Source organism: Sminthopsis crassicaudata, chromosome 2, assembly GCF_048593235.1.
Source record: "Sminthopsis crassicaudata isolate SCR6 chromosome 2, ASM4859323v1, whole genome shotgun sequence".
Lineage (NCBI taxonomy): Eukaryota > Metazoa > Chordata > Mammalia > Dasyuromorphia > Dasyuridae > Sminthopsis > Sminthopsis crassicaudata.
In genome coordinates this window covers 540,892,017-540,907,896 of record NC_133618.1, presented here as the reverse complement: position 1 = coordinate 540,907,896, position 15,880 = coordinate 540,892,017, and positions in this window count along the sequence as shown.

Sequence of the window (15,880 nt, the reverse complement as noted above, 5' to 3'; positions counted from 1 at the left end):
ATTATCTCTAAGATAAAATCTGTTTGACTTAAACCACTTCACATTCTGACTCCAACATATCTTTCCAAGATGAGAAGATATTTTCCCTCTTCATACACTCTCATATACTCATATACTCATATACTCCATCTTCCTTCACCCAGTGATCACGTCCTTCAAGAGGCCCTTCCTGACTTCCCCAATTGTTAGTGTGCCACCAAATCATTGTTTGTTTTGTGTATGTATCTGTGTACATGCTGTATTTCCTTTCTAGAATCTGAACTCCCTGGGTACAAGAAATTTCATTTCTGTATTTGTGCTCCCAAAGCCTAACAAAATGCCTGACACATAGTAGGTGCTTAATAAATTCTAGTTGATTGATTGATTCCTCTTTCTACCATTCCGCTCATTGTGAAGTGATAGGCTGCCCAGCATCCTCCTCCAATCCAACCTTGACCGTGATAGAAGGCCATCCCCCTCAGACTCATTGTGGGCATGATTTTCTCTTGTCTCTGCCCTCATCCTGGCAAAATTGGGGCTCCCCTAGGAAGGCAGAACTGAACCTATTTCTAGGATCTGTGACAGTCTGGCTTGCATTATAGTGTGGGGAAGTCTTATTCTGTACATGAGCCAAGAGAATCCACCATGTGTGGGCATCCAGGTGGAAACAGAGAGGTCTGCAAAAGACCAGCTACAAAGTGCCCCTCTCTAAGTTTCTGGAGTGCTGAGCTCTCCATCCGCAAATCCTGAGCCTAGGACAGAGTCAGACTGAGTGAGGGACAGAGGAGAATCCCATTCACATTTTTGCCTAAGGAGTACCTCAGTAGATTAAATTGTAAGCTCCTTGAGGACAGGGATTGCCTTTTGCCTCTTTTCGTAACCCCAGTGCTTAGCATAGTGCATGGCACATAGTAAATGCTTGATAAAATATTTATTAAATTGTGTATCGAATCACTTAAAGGTGCTCCTTCCCACCAAGTTCCTGGGAAGAATCTCCAAGTTTCAGACTCTTCCTTTTAGCTGGAAGCTGGATGGCACAGTGCTACCAGACCTGAAGTCAAGAACACTTTGGTAATCTTGCCTGAGACACTCTAGCTGTGTGACCTTGGATAAATCACTTAATCCCTCAGTTTTCTCATCTGCAAAATGGAAGAGTTGGACTTGATGGACCTAAGCTCTCTATCTATGATATGTGACCCTAGGGGAAACTTCCTCCCAGGGAGAGAACAAGAATGGACTGTGGGGTGTACTATGAGGCAATGGCAAGATGGGAAGGAAGATATGGCATAGAGAATAGGGACCATGGTGTTTTGAATTCTCTCTCTTTCTCTCTGTCTCTGTCTCTTTCTGTTGCGGTCTTTGGTCTCTCTCTGTCTCTTTCTGCCTCTGTTTCTCTGCCTCAGTCGCCGTCTGTCTTTCTGTCTCTGTCTCTCTCAAGCCATATTGTGTAGGGCAAAATTGTCTTGAATTTCATCTGTGAGTGAACCCTCTTTCTTGATCAAATATAACTACTGGGAGAGGCTGAGGCCTTGCCTACAGAATTTTGTGACTGCCTCCTGAAACCAGCCCCTTTCCCTGTCTCACCCAGGTCCAAATCTGGTCAGAATCTACTAAGTCCAGACCCTGGCAGCCCCACAGCCAGCTCAGCCTGCATCAGGTTTGCATCAAAGCCTGCACCAGGCCAAAAGCCATGACTGTGGATTTTGTCAAACATCTGACCCAAGTTCTAGGTCCCTGCTGGAGGGAATCAAGGAAAGTGGCCTGGGGAGAAAGGAGCTAGGGAGTAGCCAGGATGGAGCGGGACAAAGAACGTGGATTGCAAGATAAAAAGCCCAGTGTCTCTGTCCTAGGCTAGCTGTGTGACTTGGGACAACTCACTCAACCCTGCCGGGATCCAGTTTCCTTATTGATAAAATTGGAGGGCTGGATCTCCAACATCTCTTCCAGCTCTGACATTCTAGGATTCTGTCTCTCAGAGAAACTGCCAGCAGCGCAGAGGGGAGAGAAAGACAGGAGTGCTCCAAGGAACTTGGTGTTCAAAAGAGAGGCCAGAGGCAGCAGTGTCTTACTGAGGTTGGAATGTGAGACGGAGAGATGGGGTCAGAAATGGGATGGGGCCAGAGGCTGGGCCAAAGTCAGCAGCCAATCAATACGTGACTCTTTTCTCTTCCACTCATGGTCAACTCCCTGGCTGTTGGAGAGACATGCTAAGTTCAAGAGGGTAGAGGGATGGGGAAGTGGCTAATGGATGTTTCCGTGGTTCAGACAGACTTAAGGGAAGGAAGGGGTGTGGGAATGATCTATCTCAGCCTTCCTGATACCTGCATGAGTCCTTATGTCTCAGTTTCCCTTCCCTTTGAAACCATCCTTTCTCCTACAACCTCTGCCACAGAGGAATCATCATCGTGGTATTATTCTTTTGGATCAGGGTGCTAAATACCCCCAACCCTAACTTTCCATGGAGAATTATGTGACCACTTTCATTTGTCATGATTATAGATATATGTTATATAGAGTCTGTACAAGTGGACTATAGACTAGTGGTAGCTAAAGATATTTTGGACCCTGGTTATCAGAAGGGACTTAGTGAATGATTGTCTTTGACCATTGGGAACCATCCAGTGACCATCCCACAATTATCCAGGCACATTCTATACTCATCCAGCTTCCAACTGCTGCCTGGAAATCTTAGTCATCATCAATCACTTCCCCAGTTGACTAACCTAGCCTCCTCTTCTTCCCTTGGGTAAGCTCTTCATTCAGACGGTGAGGGGATTTTCAGCTCAGCCACCTATGGCCCAAATCCAACTGGCCCATTTCAATTAACTCTCTCTCTGCCACAGAGCTGGAGGAGCTTGGAACCTCTAGATAGATCTTGGATGGCATTTCATTTTGGCCTGTTTGTAGATGGAATGGGGCCCTTTTGGAATTAGAACTGGAGAGGGCAGAAGACAGCATTTAATCTAACCCTTTTAATTTTACAAAAAAAGAAACTGAGGCACAGATTGGTTAAGAAACACATCCAAAGTCACATAGTTTATGTGTATGAGAGAATTTGAATCCAGGTCCTTTTGACACTAAGCCTTTATCCTTTCAAGCTCTAAATTTATAATCCTGTGAACCACGGTCTTTTTACTCCATGCCCAATGCTCTTTCCATTGAACCAGCCTGGGTTTTGTTTGCTTGTTTGTTTGCTTTTTGTTTTTTCTGAGGCTGGGGTTAAGTGACTTGCCCAGGGTCACACAGCTAGGAGGTGTTAAGTGTCTGAAATCAGATTTGAACTCGGGTCCTCCTGAATTTTAGGCTGGTGCTCTATCCACTGCACCACCTAGCTGCCCCCTAACCATCCTGTTTTTTATGACTATGCCTTTGACCCTAATGTAACACCCATCATCCCTTGCCTTACCCTTATCTCCTTGCTGAACAATCTCTTTCCTTTCTCCCCAGAAGACTCAAAAGAAGAAAAGTCAGGTCTGGAAAGACAAAGCATTACAGATTTGCAGGTACCGGTCTCAGGTGGGGAGCTTCTTTTAGCCGGGCCCTTGCCTGCCCACCCCACTCTCATGCCCACCTCCTATTAAAGGTGGTTGTGGTGCCATTCCTTTCTCTGGGATGAAGGCCTTGCCCGGCAGCTTTGCTTTGACAAGAGAGGAAAGGGGGCCTTACAGATACCTTTGGGCCCTCAGGAAGATTCTCAGACAGAGCTGGGGAGGATTAGGCAGTGCTGATGAGGAGACCAAGTTCCCCAAGAGAGGAAGGCAAATAATTGCCAATGCTGGCTGAGAGTTTGATGGTTAGAAGCCTTGGCTGCCACATCTTTATGTAATGTCCAGGGTCACTGCCCAAGGTCCTGGGAACCAAAGGAGAGACAGGCAGGGGCCTTAGGCAAGGGATAAAGGGGAATGTGGCTTGGGACTCTAGGGAGAAACCACATATTTCTGCCTCTGAACTTCTGCTTTCACCATTTCCACCTACCTTCCTTTCTCTCTGACAATTTCAATTCTTCAAGGGTCCCTTCAGATCCCACTTCCTTCAGGAAGTCTTCCCCAACTGCTCCTCCTGCCAAAAGGGCTCTCTCCCTGCTCTGATACCAGGTCGCCTATGGTCAGATCAGCAAGAATAAGCACTTAGTGCTCCTCACTTGGCGCCGAGGCCTGGTGCCTTTCATTATTTTCTATGTATGTGGCTTGTCTCACCGTGAAAACAAAACTTCTTCAGAAGGGAGATGATTTCTTCCCTTGGTCACTCCTCCTCCTAAGCAATCCCTACGTACTTTGGATCTGACTGGATCTAAATGCAGAGGGAACAACAAGGAACTAAACCCTGAGAATCTCTACCCTGAGTCTGGCATTCCAGAAATGAGATTGACTGTGTTGCTGTGGGTAAAAAGAGAGGTCAGGTTAATGGGGAAAAGGAAACAAGGGGGAAACGCTCATCTGTGAGCCTTAGTTTTCCCATGTACAGAATGGGATCATGATGCCCACTCCCACCTCAAAGAGTTATTATTAGGTAAATACTGTGTGAACTTTAAGATCTTGAGATTGTTACGTCATTCCATTTCACTTATTCCTATGGCCTCCGATGGGACCGGGAGGCCTTGGCTCTGAGGTAGCCATGGACTCTGAAAGTCCATCCTATCCCTTCTGTGATTCTGAGGCAAAGATGTCAGTGTGAGAAAGAGGGTCCAGAACTTACCAAAAGTCACAGTTCCCTAGGGGCCACAGATCACCGCTAGAGTATACCCGATGGGGAAAGTCTTCCCAGAGTTAGGTTCCCTGCACTGATTTAAATGGCCCTTTGCAAAGAAAAAAACCGCACTGAGTTTGAGTCCTGGCTTTGCTAAGTAGCCCTGCAACTTTGCTCAGGTCATTTACTCTATGATTCAACTCCCTGATCTGTAACATGGGTGGTTGTATTAGAGGATCTCTAAGATCCCTTCCTGTTATAATGATCTAAGAATCCATCTGAACCCTGAGTTCTAGCTTCTGCTCAGACCATTCTGCACCGCCAAACTAGTGCCAACATACAGAAGACTGTGGATCACAGAGGAAAGTTCAAAGGGTTTTCTCGGGGCTTTTTTTTTTTCCCCCCCTTGAGGCTGGGGTTAAGTGACTTGCCCAAGGTCACACAGCTAAGAAGTGTTAAGTGTCTGAGACCAGATTTGAACTCGGGTCCTCCTGAATTCAGGGCTGGTGCTCTACCCACTGCGCCACCTAGCTGCCCCTTCCTCGGGGCTTTTTGATGTAATTGGGAGCCTGGCCAGTCCTTGGAGCATGGATAATTTCCCCTGCCATGTGGACAGCCTTGGAGACTGCATCTGGAAATGTATGAGGGAAAGGACCTTTTCCTCCCCGAGGCACAGTATGGACAAGTGTCCTATTTTCTACAGGTAATAATTGCTGCTGAGCTAGGGGAAGGTCAGTGGAGAAGGTCTGAATGGACAGACTCTCTCTCTCTTTTCCCAAGTGCTGAGACACATAGAACTGCTATAAGGCTCTTGGTGAAAGGAGAAGCATCCGTGATAGAAGCGACAGGGAAACCATGAAGCTGCCTTATCTCCCCACCCAACCACCATGTGTCCATGCACCCAATCCTCCTTTGGTTCTTTCTTGTGATTACTCTTTCCTGCTCTTAAGTGAATAAATAGTGGAGATGGGAGGGCCAGTTTGTTAGTTATAAATAGTGGGAAGATCCATCAAAGTCCCCTCAGCAACTGGAGGTGGCAATGGCAGCAACAGAGCTGGGCGAGGAACCACCTTTCTTTTATCTATTTTTATTTTAGGAGCACCTTTCTTAAAACTCTAAAGCAACGAGTGACCTGGTCACCGAGGCAAGTGAGGAAGCAACTTATCTGAAGGCTATGCTGCCCTCAAGAGCGAACTTAGTGGCTGGAAAGTTTCCTAACCTAACGCTTCCCAGAAGCGGGTTGTAGAGGGAAGCATGCTCCCAGTTTGGGAAGTTGCTGTACCTTTGTTCTTGTAATTTTGTTATTATTCAGTCATTTTTCAATGGCGTGACCCCGTTTGGGGTTTTCTCCAGCTCCTTTTACAAGTGAACAAACGGGATTAAGTGACTTGCCCAGCTAGTGTCTGAGCTAGATTTGAACTCAGGAAGATGAGACTCACTGACTCCAGACCTGACATTCGTCCATTATACTATCTGGCTGGCTTGGTTTTTCTTATCCCTTCTCAGTTAGAATCTTTCAGTAATTAATGGTAATTCAAATTATATGGGGGGGATAACTGATGATATCTCTTTCCCCATTACCCTCCAAATTAACCTTGACTCTACTCAAGTTTATGTTACTTAAACTTCAGGAACGATGGCCAACATTTATTTGGGACTGGGAGCCACATCCATATACTTCTACATGGAAGTGCAAGATCTAGAAAAGGAAGGAACTTTAGAGCTGGGATAGTATTAATAGTTACCAGGCCTCCCTGAGTCACGCCCACCCCTCCTTCCTCCCTATGAGATGGAATGTCATCCTACTTCAGTCTTCAACAGGGATGTTTCCATTAAAAGGACCTGACTGGCCCCTGCCTACAACTAATGCGACTTTTTGGTCACCTAAGGGCATACAAAGCTTCATTCATAGGCAGGGCTGCCCTTCAGAGTCAGTGGGTGCCAAAACCACATGTCACCACTCTCTTCCCTCTAACCACATGCATTTCCATAAGGAGATGGGGGATGCTGGTGAACCAAAGCCAAATCTAAGTACAACACCGATGTAATAATATAAGCTGACATTTATATTCTGCATTGAAGTTTTTAGAGCACCTAACACATATTATTTCATTTTATCCTCATAACTGCTCTGAGAAGTAGGTGATGTTATTATCCCCTTTTTTACAGATAAGAAAACTGAGGCTGAGGCCAAGTGAGTTGCTCAGTCACACACTTAATGAGGCAGGAGTATCTCTTTTCATCCCCAAATCAAAACTGAACAGAGTGCTCCCATCAGGCCCACCCCTAGCAAAGGCCACCAAATTCACCCTTTTATTTTACAGATGAATAAACTGAATCACAGTAAGGAAATGTGATTTTCCTGGAGTCATACAGCCTGCACAGATATGAGATGAACTTGGAATGCAGATTCCTCTGATTCTAAGCTCACTAGTTCCATACTTGCCCACATTTTTGTTTCCTAGGAGAGTATTTTATATAGCAAAGGAGATTAACTATACTTTTAAAATTAAATTTAGAACCCACCATGTGGATAGAACCTTCTAAAAATCACATGGTCCCTTCCAAGCAAGAATGTCCTTTCCTATTCCAGGCTCCAGAGATGTAGGATTTCTTCTTTGAAAAGATCCCCAGGGCTTATATCCCAAAGAGAAGGTAAAGGGCCCCACATGTGCAAGAATGTTTGTGGCAGCCCTCTTTGTAGTGGCAAGAAACTGGAAACTGAGTGGATGCCCATCAATTAGAGAATGGCTGAGTATTTTGTGGTATATGAAGGTTATGGAATATTATTGTTCTGTAAGAAATGACCAGCAGGAGAATTTCAGAAAGGCCTGGAGAGACGTACATGAGAGGGAAATGGGAAGAACCAGGAGATCTTTATACATGGCAGCAACAAGACTATACAACGATCGATTCTGATGGACGTGGCTCTCTTCAACAATGAGATGATTCAAACCACTCCAATTGTTCAGTAATGAAGAAAGCCATCTACACCCAGAGAGAGACCATGGGAAAAAGGTGTGAACGACAATATGGCATTTTTGCTCTTTGTTATTGTTTGCTTGCATTTTTGTTTTCCTTCTCAGGTTTTTTTTTTCTTTCAAGATCTGATTTTTCTTGTGCAGCAAGATAACTGTATAAATATGTATACATATATTAGATTTAACATATGCTTTAACATATTTAACATGTATTGGAGTACCTGCCATCTAGGGGAGGGGTTGGAGGGAAGGAGGAGAAAAGTTGGAACAGAAAGTTTTGCAAAGGTCAATGCTGAAAAATTATCCATGTATATATCTTGTAAATAAAAAGCTATAATAATAAGAAAAAGAAAAAAAAAGAAAAGAAAAAATCCCCAGGGAGACATGTCTATCCTCCATACAGAGACATAACTACAAATTTTTGTGGCTGCGACAAATATTACAAACAATATCCTTATAAGGAAGAGGTGGCAACCCTAGGGACACAGAGACACCAGTACACCAGCAGGCACCAGTGCTAGAGAGATGTTCATCAGAGAGTGTAAAGGCAAAAGAATAGTGGGGTGCAACTGGAGAGGAGCTCAGCTCATCCCAGTCTCCATCTGTTACTTCTTATGTTAACTAATTACTATTGCTAATTAGGCATTAAATTCTATCAATTCTAGGCTTCTGAAGCTTGTTATTTACCAGGTAAGGGATATGCCAGTCTCAGTTTGGTATCCTGAAACAGTGCCCCTAGCCTACTGCCCTAATTATGACTCTTCTTTTACATTCAGCATTCCTCTCTTAGGGAGAAGAGGATCGGAAAGCACAATGTTGGAAAATCACCATCTGCCACTTACCATAGTATTCTCTAATCTTAAATTTGGTATAAAAATTCCCTTTGTTTGTGTGACAAAATGCTCCTCTAGTTATTTTCTGAGGGATGTTGGATTGTATTTAGAGGCAATGAAAAATTTTTTGGCTAATGTATATCATTTGGATTGGGGACAGATAGGTAGGTAGGTAGTCAATGGCTAGATCAGAACATGCTCAGAGCACCCACCAAGTTCCCTGATAGACTGGCCCCAAAATTGATGTAGGGACCCAGTAAGCTTAGGTCAGAGAGTTTAAATAGAGAAAATGGAAATGCACACCTGCAAAAGATAGATAAATCACAACACTAGGGATAAAAATTCATTATTTGGAAAAAACTGTTGGGAAAACTGGAAATTAATATGGCAGAAATTAGATATGGATCCACACTTAACACCATATACCAAGATAAGATCAAAATGGGTCCATGATTTAGGCATAAAGAGGGAGATAATAAATAGATTAGAGGAACAGAGGATAGTCTACTCTCAGACTTGTGGAGGAGGAAGGAATTTATGACCAGAGGAGAACTAGAGATCATTATCGATCACAAAATAGAAGATTTTGATTACATCAAATTAAAAAGCTTTTATACAAACAATACTAATGCAAACAAGATTAGAAGGGAAGTAACAAATTGGGAAAATATTTTTAAAAGCAAAGGTTCTGACAAAGGTCTCATTTCCAAAATATATAGAGAACTGACCCTAATTTATAAGAAACTGAACCATTCTCCAATTGATAAATGGTCAAAGGATATGAACAGACAATTCTCAGATGAAGAAATTGAAACTATATCCACTCACATGAAAGAGTGTTCCAAATCACTACTGATCAGAGAAATGCAAATTAAGACAACTCTGAGATATCATTACACACCTGTCAGATTGGCTAAGATGACAGGAACAAATAATGCTGAATGTTGGAGGGGATGTGGGAAAACTGGGACACTGATACATTGTTGGTGGAGTTGTGAAAGAATCCAGCCATTCTGGAGAACAATCTGGAACTATGCCCAAAAAGTTATCAAACTGTGCATACCCTTTGACCCAGCATTGCTGCTATTGGGCTTATATCCCAAAGAAATACTGAGGAGGGGAAAGGGACCTGTATGTGCCAAAATGTTTGTGGCAGCTCTTTTTGTTGTAGCTAGAAACTAGAAGATGAATGGATGTCCATCAGTTGGAGAATGGTTGGGTAAATTATGGTATATGAAGGTTATGGAATATTATTGCTCTGTAAGAAATGACCAGCAGGAGGAATATAGAGAGGCCTGGAGAGACTTACATCGACTGATGCTGAGTGAAATGAGCAGAACCAGAAGATCACTGTACACTTCAATGCTGTATGAAGAGGTATTCTGATGGAAGTGGATATCTTCAACATAAAGAAGATCCAACTCACTTCCAGCTGATCAATGATGGACAGAAACAACTACACCCAGAGAAGGAACACTGGGAAGCGAATGTAAATTGTTAGCACTACTGTCTATCTACCCAGGTTACTTATACCTTCGGAAGCTAATAATTAATGTGCAACAAGAAAAAGGTATTTACACAGATATATTGTATCTAGGTTATATTGTAACACATGTAAAATGTATGGGATTGCCTGTCATCGGGGGGAGGGAGTAGAGGGAGGGACGGGATAATTTGGAAAAATGAATACAAGGAATAATATTATAAAAAAAGTATAATAATAAAAAAAGATAGGTAAATCAGACCCAAAGCAAATGAGCAGTGTCCCAGTGTTCTATAAACCTGAGAACACAAACGGTTAGGGGAAGGACTCAAGAGAATGATATACACAAAAACTACAATTGTGTCATTGAAGGCAATGTTAAAAGGCATTTGATCTCAGCAATGACCAATCTTGGTTCCAGAGGACAGATAATAAGACATACTTCCCTCTTCAAGAGACAGGTAAAGTTGGATGGATGTAGAATGTTATAGAAAGCATAGTTGATATAGTAGTTCATTTGATTTAACTTTTTCTTTGTAATAAAAGGAAGATTTTTGAAGTGGAGGAAGAGAATTATTAGGGAATGGTTGTAGTGAATAAACCAAAATCCATTAATAAAATGTTTATTTTTTTTTTTTAGATAAAAGGAATAACATAAAAATGTATAAATCCCCAGTGAGACTTTAAGGATGGCTATATCTGCATGGAAGTGTCGGTAATATGGGAAAGACAATGAGTTTGAAGCAGGATGTGGTAGGGGTTCCATTGGCTTGTTTCTGAGCCTTTTCCCTATTTATTCATCTGCTTGGGAGAACAGAAAAGGCTAGGATTCAAAAACAGGGAAAGCCCAACTTCCTCCAGAACCGTTTAGTATTTATAAGGCAAATAATTATTACTCTTTCTGGGGCACTCAACCAGGACTGAAAAGAACAAAATGGGAGAATTCTATAGAAAGGATTTTTTCTGGTCCCAAATAAGAGTTTTGGTCCTTTTTGGAAAGAATTATAGCAAAAAAAAAAAAAAAAAGCTTAAATTAAAAATTAAAATGATCTTATAATCTTCTGGATACAAAAGCATAATAGTTTCCATTCTTCTACTGAAAAAAGATAGTAAAAGGTTTCAGATGGGCCAGAAGATGGATATGGTAAATATATGCTCTATCCTGTTCCCCGAATGTGGACCTCTCCATTTATATATGTGTTCCTTTTGTAAGTGATCCTGTATATATAGTCTTTATATGTGTTCACCCTTCCCGATGATGTTACATGTATTTATGGAATTTTTGTAGGGAAATACTTTGTTGCTGATTATCTAATGCAATTATATTAAGCATCTTTGCTTTGAACTAATTGTTTCCTCAGTCCTTCAAAAAATAAATTGATTGGTGGGAGCTTGTGAGTTATTATTTAGGAAATGTACACCTTCAGAGAACCAGAATATTCAAATACTCAAATAGATCTATAATTTCCTTGATTCAAGACTTCCCTTCAATAATGTAAATTGGGACTCATCCCTGCTTGCACATCTTGAGCAGCTATCATCCATGTCCTCTAAAAGTTCACTGTGCTGAAGGGCTTCCTCACTTACTACCTTCATGAAGAATGCAGCAGAGCACTCTAAATGTCTACCTATCATTCTTTGCTCTTCCCCTATAACTAACCCACCATTCTTTGGGGACATGCTTTACTCCTGCTCTTCAGAATTCCTTATTAGTTATATCTTGCAGCCTGCTTATTCCCACCATGCATCTTTCCATTATCTGTATGATGGATGCTCATCTTTAGTTGTGCAGAACCAGTGAAATTCCAGGCTTCAGTGCCAAACAGCAATACCTGTAAAATGTTTGTTTTGTCTTGTAAGGAAACTTGAGGTTAGTACAAGTGCTTTGCGATTTCCCCAGAACAATCCAGTCTGTTCTCCTCTCCCTCCTCCTATTCCTCTGAGCCAGCTCATGGCCCATGGCCCATCTATACTATCTGTTTCATGTATACATATGCTTGGACAAGCGTTCTTTCCTATACATGTTGAAATCTGGGCAACAGACATTCTTTATTCTTTTGGTCTTTTCCTGTGTGGGTGGACAAGCCAAACTCTTTTGAGTGATTGCAAGTCTCTTCCAGGAGACTCTGCAATGCCTTGGAGTTTGATATAATCAACACAATGTCATAGAAAAACAGGAGCATCTGGAATATCTCATCATCAACTGGAATCCTTCTTTAACCTGAACTTTATGGTGGGTCTCCTCCATCAAAGTGGCAAACATGTTGGATTATATAGCTAGCATCCTATACCCCTTTACAATTTGCAAAGCACTTTTATATAACTCTGTAATGTAGATACAATTATTCCCATTTTACAGATGTGGTTGAGAGAGTGAGATACACCTTGACTAGGATCATACAGCTAATAAGTGTCTGAATCAGAATTTGAATTTGTCCTCATTATTCCAAATCTAGCATTCTATCTACTGTGCCACATATTATCCTATTTTATCCTTTACTATATATTTTTGATTATAGGGTAATTGAAGAGAGTTATTTCTGCCATTACATCTTTTTTCTTAATAGTATTTTAATTTTCCAAAACATGTAAATATTGTTTTCAAATATTCATTTCTTTAAAAAATAGTTTTTTATTTTCAAAATATATGCAAAAATAGTCTTCAACATTCAACATTCATCCCCTCCCCTACACAGCAAGTAATCCAATATATGTTAAACATGTACAATTCTTCTATATTTATTTCTACCTTTATCATGTTGCACAAGAAAAATCAGATCAAAAAGGGAAAAAAAAAAGAGCAAAGACAAGCAAATAACAACAAAAAAGGTGAAAATACTATGTTGGGATCAATATTCAATTCCCATAGTCCTCTTTCTGGAGGCAGATCACTGTCTCCATCACGAGTTATTGGAATTGGCCTGAATCACCTCATTGTTGAAAAGAGCCAAATCCATCAGAGTTCATCATCACATAATCTTTCAGCATTCATTTTTGTAAGATTTTGTGTTCCAATTTTTTCTCTTTCCTTCTCATATCTACCCCCTCCTTAAGTATGTCATTAGATCTTAAAAGGAGTCTTGAATAATCTTGAATCTTGAATAAAAGAGGCTATAAGACTAAGTTTTGTATTTTGTTTTACAAAGTGTAATGATTGTTCATAATTAACAAACAATAAACATGATTGGACCCATTCTCCACATCTATCAGAGACCTGGAAGATGATACAGATGTGTTCCATCAATGAGTATATTTTTTTGAAATCCTTCTTGTGCCATAATAATCTTTATGAAAGATGCCCTCTGTTCACATACAGATGACTCACATAAAGATTTTATAGAGTTGGGAGAATTATCTTTTATAAACACTTCAACTTACTTTAGTCTAACATCTTTTATGTTCTCTTTGTCTTAGAGAAGAAATCTTGGACCTGAACTGTCAAACTCATGGGTGCCAGAAAAACTCCCAAATGTTCCCAAACCAGGTGAAAACGTAATTGGAAAATCTTTAACAAAATAAATAAAAATACAATGTTTGTCCACTTGTGTCCAACTCTTTATGACTCCATTTGGGATTTTCTTGGCAAAGATACGAAAGTGGTTTGCCATTTCTTTTTTTCAGCTCGTTCAGCTCAGGTAACTGAGGCAAACAGGGTTAAGTGACTTGCCCGGGTTTATACAATGAATGAATGTCTGAGGCCAGATTTGACTTAGGAAGATGAGTCTTCCTGAATCCAAGCCAGGAACTTTATCCACAAAGCCACCAAGTGCCCTTGCCTTTGAAAATACAGTATAACATAGATAAGATTGATTAGTGGTTTTCTAAGTCAATATACAGCCTGCAGAGTATTTGAGTATGACTCCACTGTCCTAGATGTCCATTCTTGGGGTATGAATTGTATACTAGACATAGGTAGGCAGAAGGAAAAAGAGGCAAAAATTGCTGAATGAGAGCAAAATCTCAGTGGCAGAAGGGAAGAGCATCGTTAGGTGGCTTACTGGATAGAGTGCTGAGCCTGGAGCCAAGAAGACCTAAGTTCAAATTTACTCTCACATCCTTACTTACTATGGGACCCTGGACAAGTCCTTGATCTCAGTTTCTTCAAATGTAAAATGGGAATAATGTTGATATCTACCTCTTAAAATTGTTGTAAGGATTGAAGGAGATAATATTTATAAATATTTTCCTAATTATATGTGAATATTATGATTAGTATCAACCTAGATATGTATGTATGAATCTTGATATTTATATTAATTTGTGTAAATATTATTATTACTATTATTAACCTAAAAAAACTAAATCAGCTCAGGAGCCCAGGAAATCAAGAGATTCATTCTTGTGATTTGGAGATCTGTAGAAAGTAAAGAACACTGAAAGGCCTGAGAGCAAAGACAAAGGTCATTTGGATCATTTCTATTGAATAGATAGAAACCCTGAGCAGCTGGTATAAATCCTTAAGGCTTAAAGCCAGGGTTGGATTTCCCATGTGGGAACCATCCCAAGCACTAGTGACTTCCACATTCTATGTTCATTGTTTCTGTCATCATGAACTATTTAATTACAATGTGATCACCATCATAATAATTACCTCACATAATAATAACCCAGCGCTGCAGTCAAGAGCACCTGGGTTCAAATGTAGTCTTGGACTTAGGAGCTCTACCTGTGGGGCAGCTAGGTAATACCGTAATGCATGGAGTTCTAGACCTGAAGTCAGGAAGAGTCATCCTTCCTCAGCCTCAGACACTGACTAGCTGTGGGACCCTGGGCAAGTCACTCAGCTCTGTCTGCCTCAGTTTCCTCATCTGTGAAATGTTATGGAGAAGGAAATGGCAAACCGCCCAGTATCTTTGCCAAGAAACCCTCAAGGAGGGAAACAGTGAGTCAGACACAACTAGAAAACAACTAAAGAGCAACGAACCTCTGCCTCTTTCCTCAGATGAAAAATGGAGACAATAATAGCTCTTTCCTGGAAGGGCTATTGTGAGGATCAAATGAGGTGATCCTTGTAAAAAGTACGTAACACAAGGCAGAAGCTATTCTTCTTCCCTGCAGTGTGCTTATTATTTTAGTCTTCCCATGTTCACACTGGAGCCAGAAGATGCAAGTTTGAATTCTGGCTCTGGGACTTACTAGCTGTGTGATCATGGGCAAGTTATTAAAACCTTTCAGCCTCAGTTTTCTTATCTGTATAATGGGAATAATCACACTTGTGATACCTTCTTCTCACAAGGCTGTGGTAAAGAAAATGCTTTGTGAATCATGAAGTAAATGTGAGTTATCTCATCACTTAGCCACCAAGTGATGAAAATTTTTGGCCACAGCAACTCACAAAGACCATCCACTGCAACATGAAGGGTTTGTGATCTGTGTTCATGGAGGGAGTCCTCCCAACAATGAGATTTCGGGGGAGTAAGATTTTTGTAGTGTATTTTACTGTAGTATGATTACTGGGGCACTCGCCATATTTATCTATTCATCTAGAATACTGCATTTGGGGTCATTTAAGTTCAAATCCTGCCCCAGACTTCGTACCTCGGTGATCTTGGGCAAGCCATTTAAATTCTCATTTTCCATTTCCCTATCTTTAAAATTGATAACAGCAGCACTCCCTCACCTCAGAACGGTATGTAAATGTTGGTTATCATCCTCAGGACACAGAATATTCTCCATCTTTCTGGGCCGCTCTGTTCCTCCCGTCCAAGTTCCACGTCCTTTTTTTCCAGGCAGTTTCCCTCTGGGGAGCCCCAGGTGGCTCAGGCGGTGAGATTGTTTTTGCTGGAGCAGGAGAATTTATGGTGTTGAGGTGGGACCTGGGGTGGTGCCCAGAGCAACTGCCCTCCCTAACAGTCCTGCTCCCAAACATGCGTGGGCATTTTATGGGCCAGAGCTGTGGAAAGCTGTGAGGGTGAGAA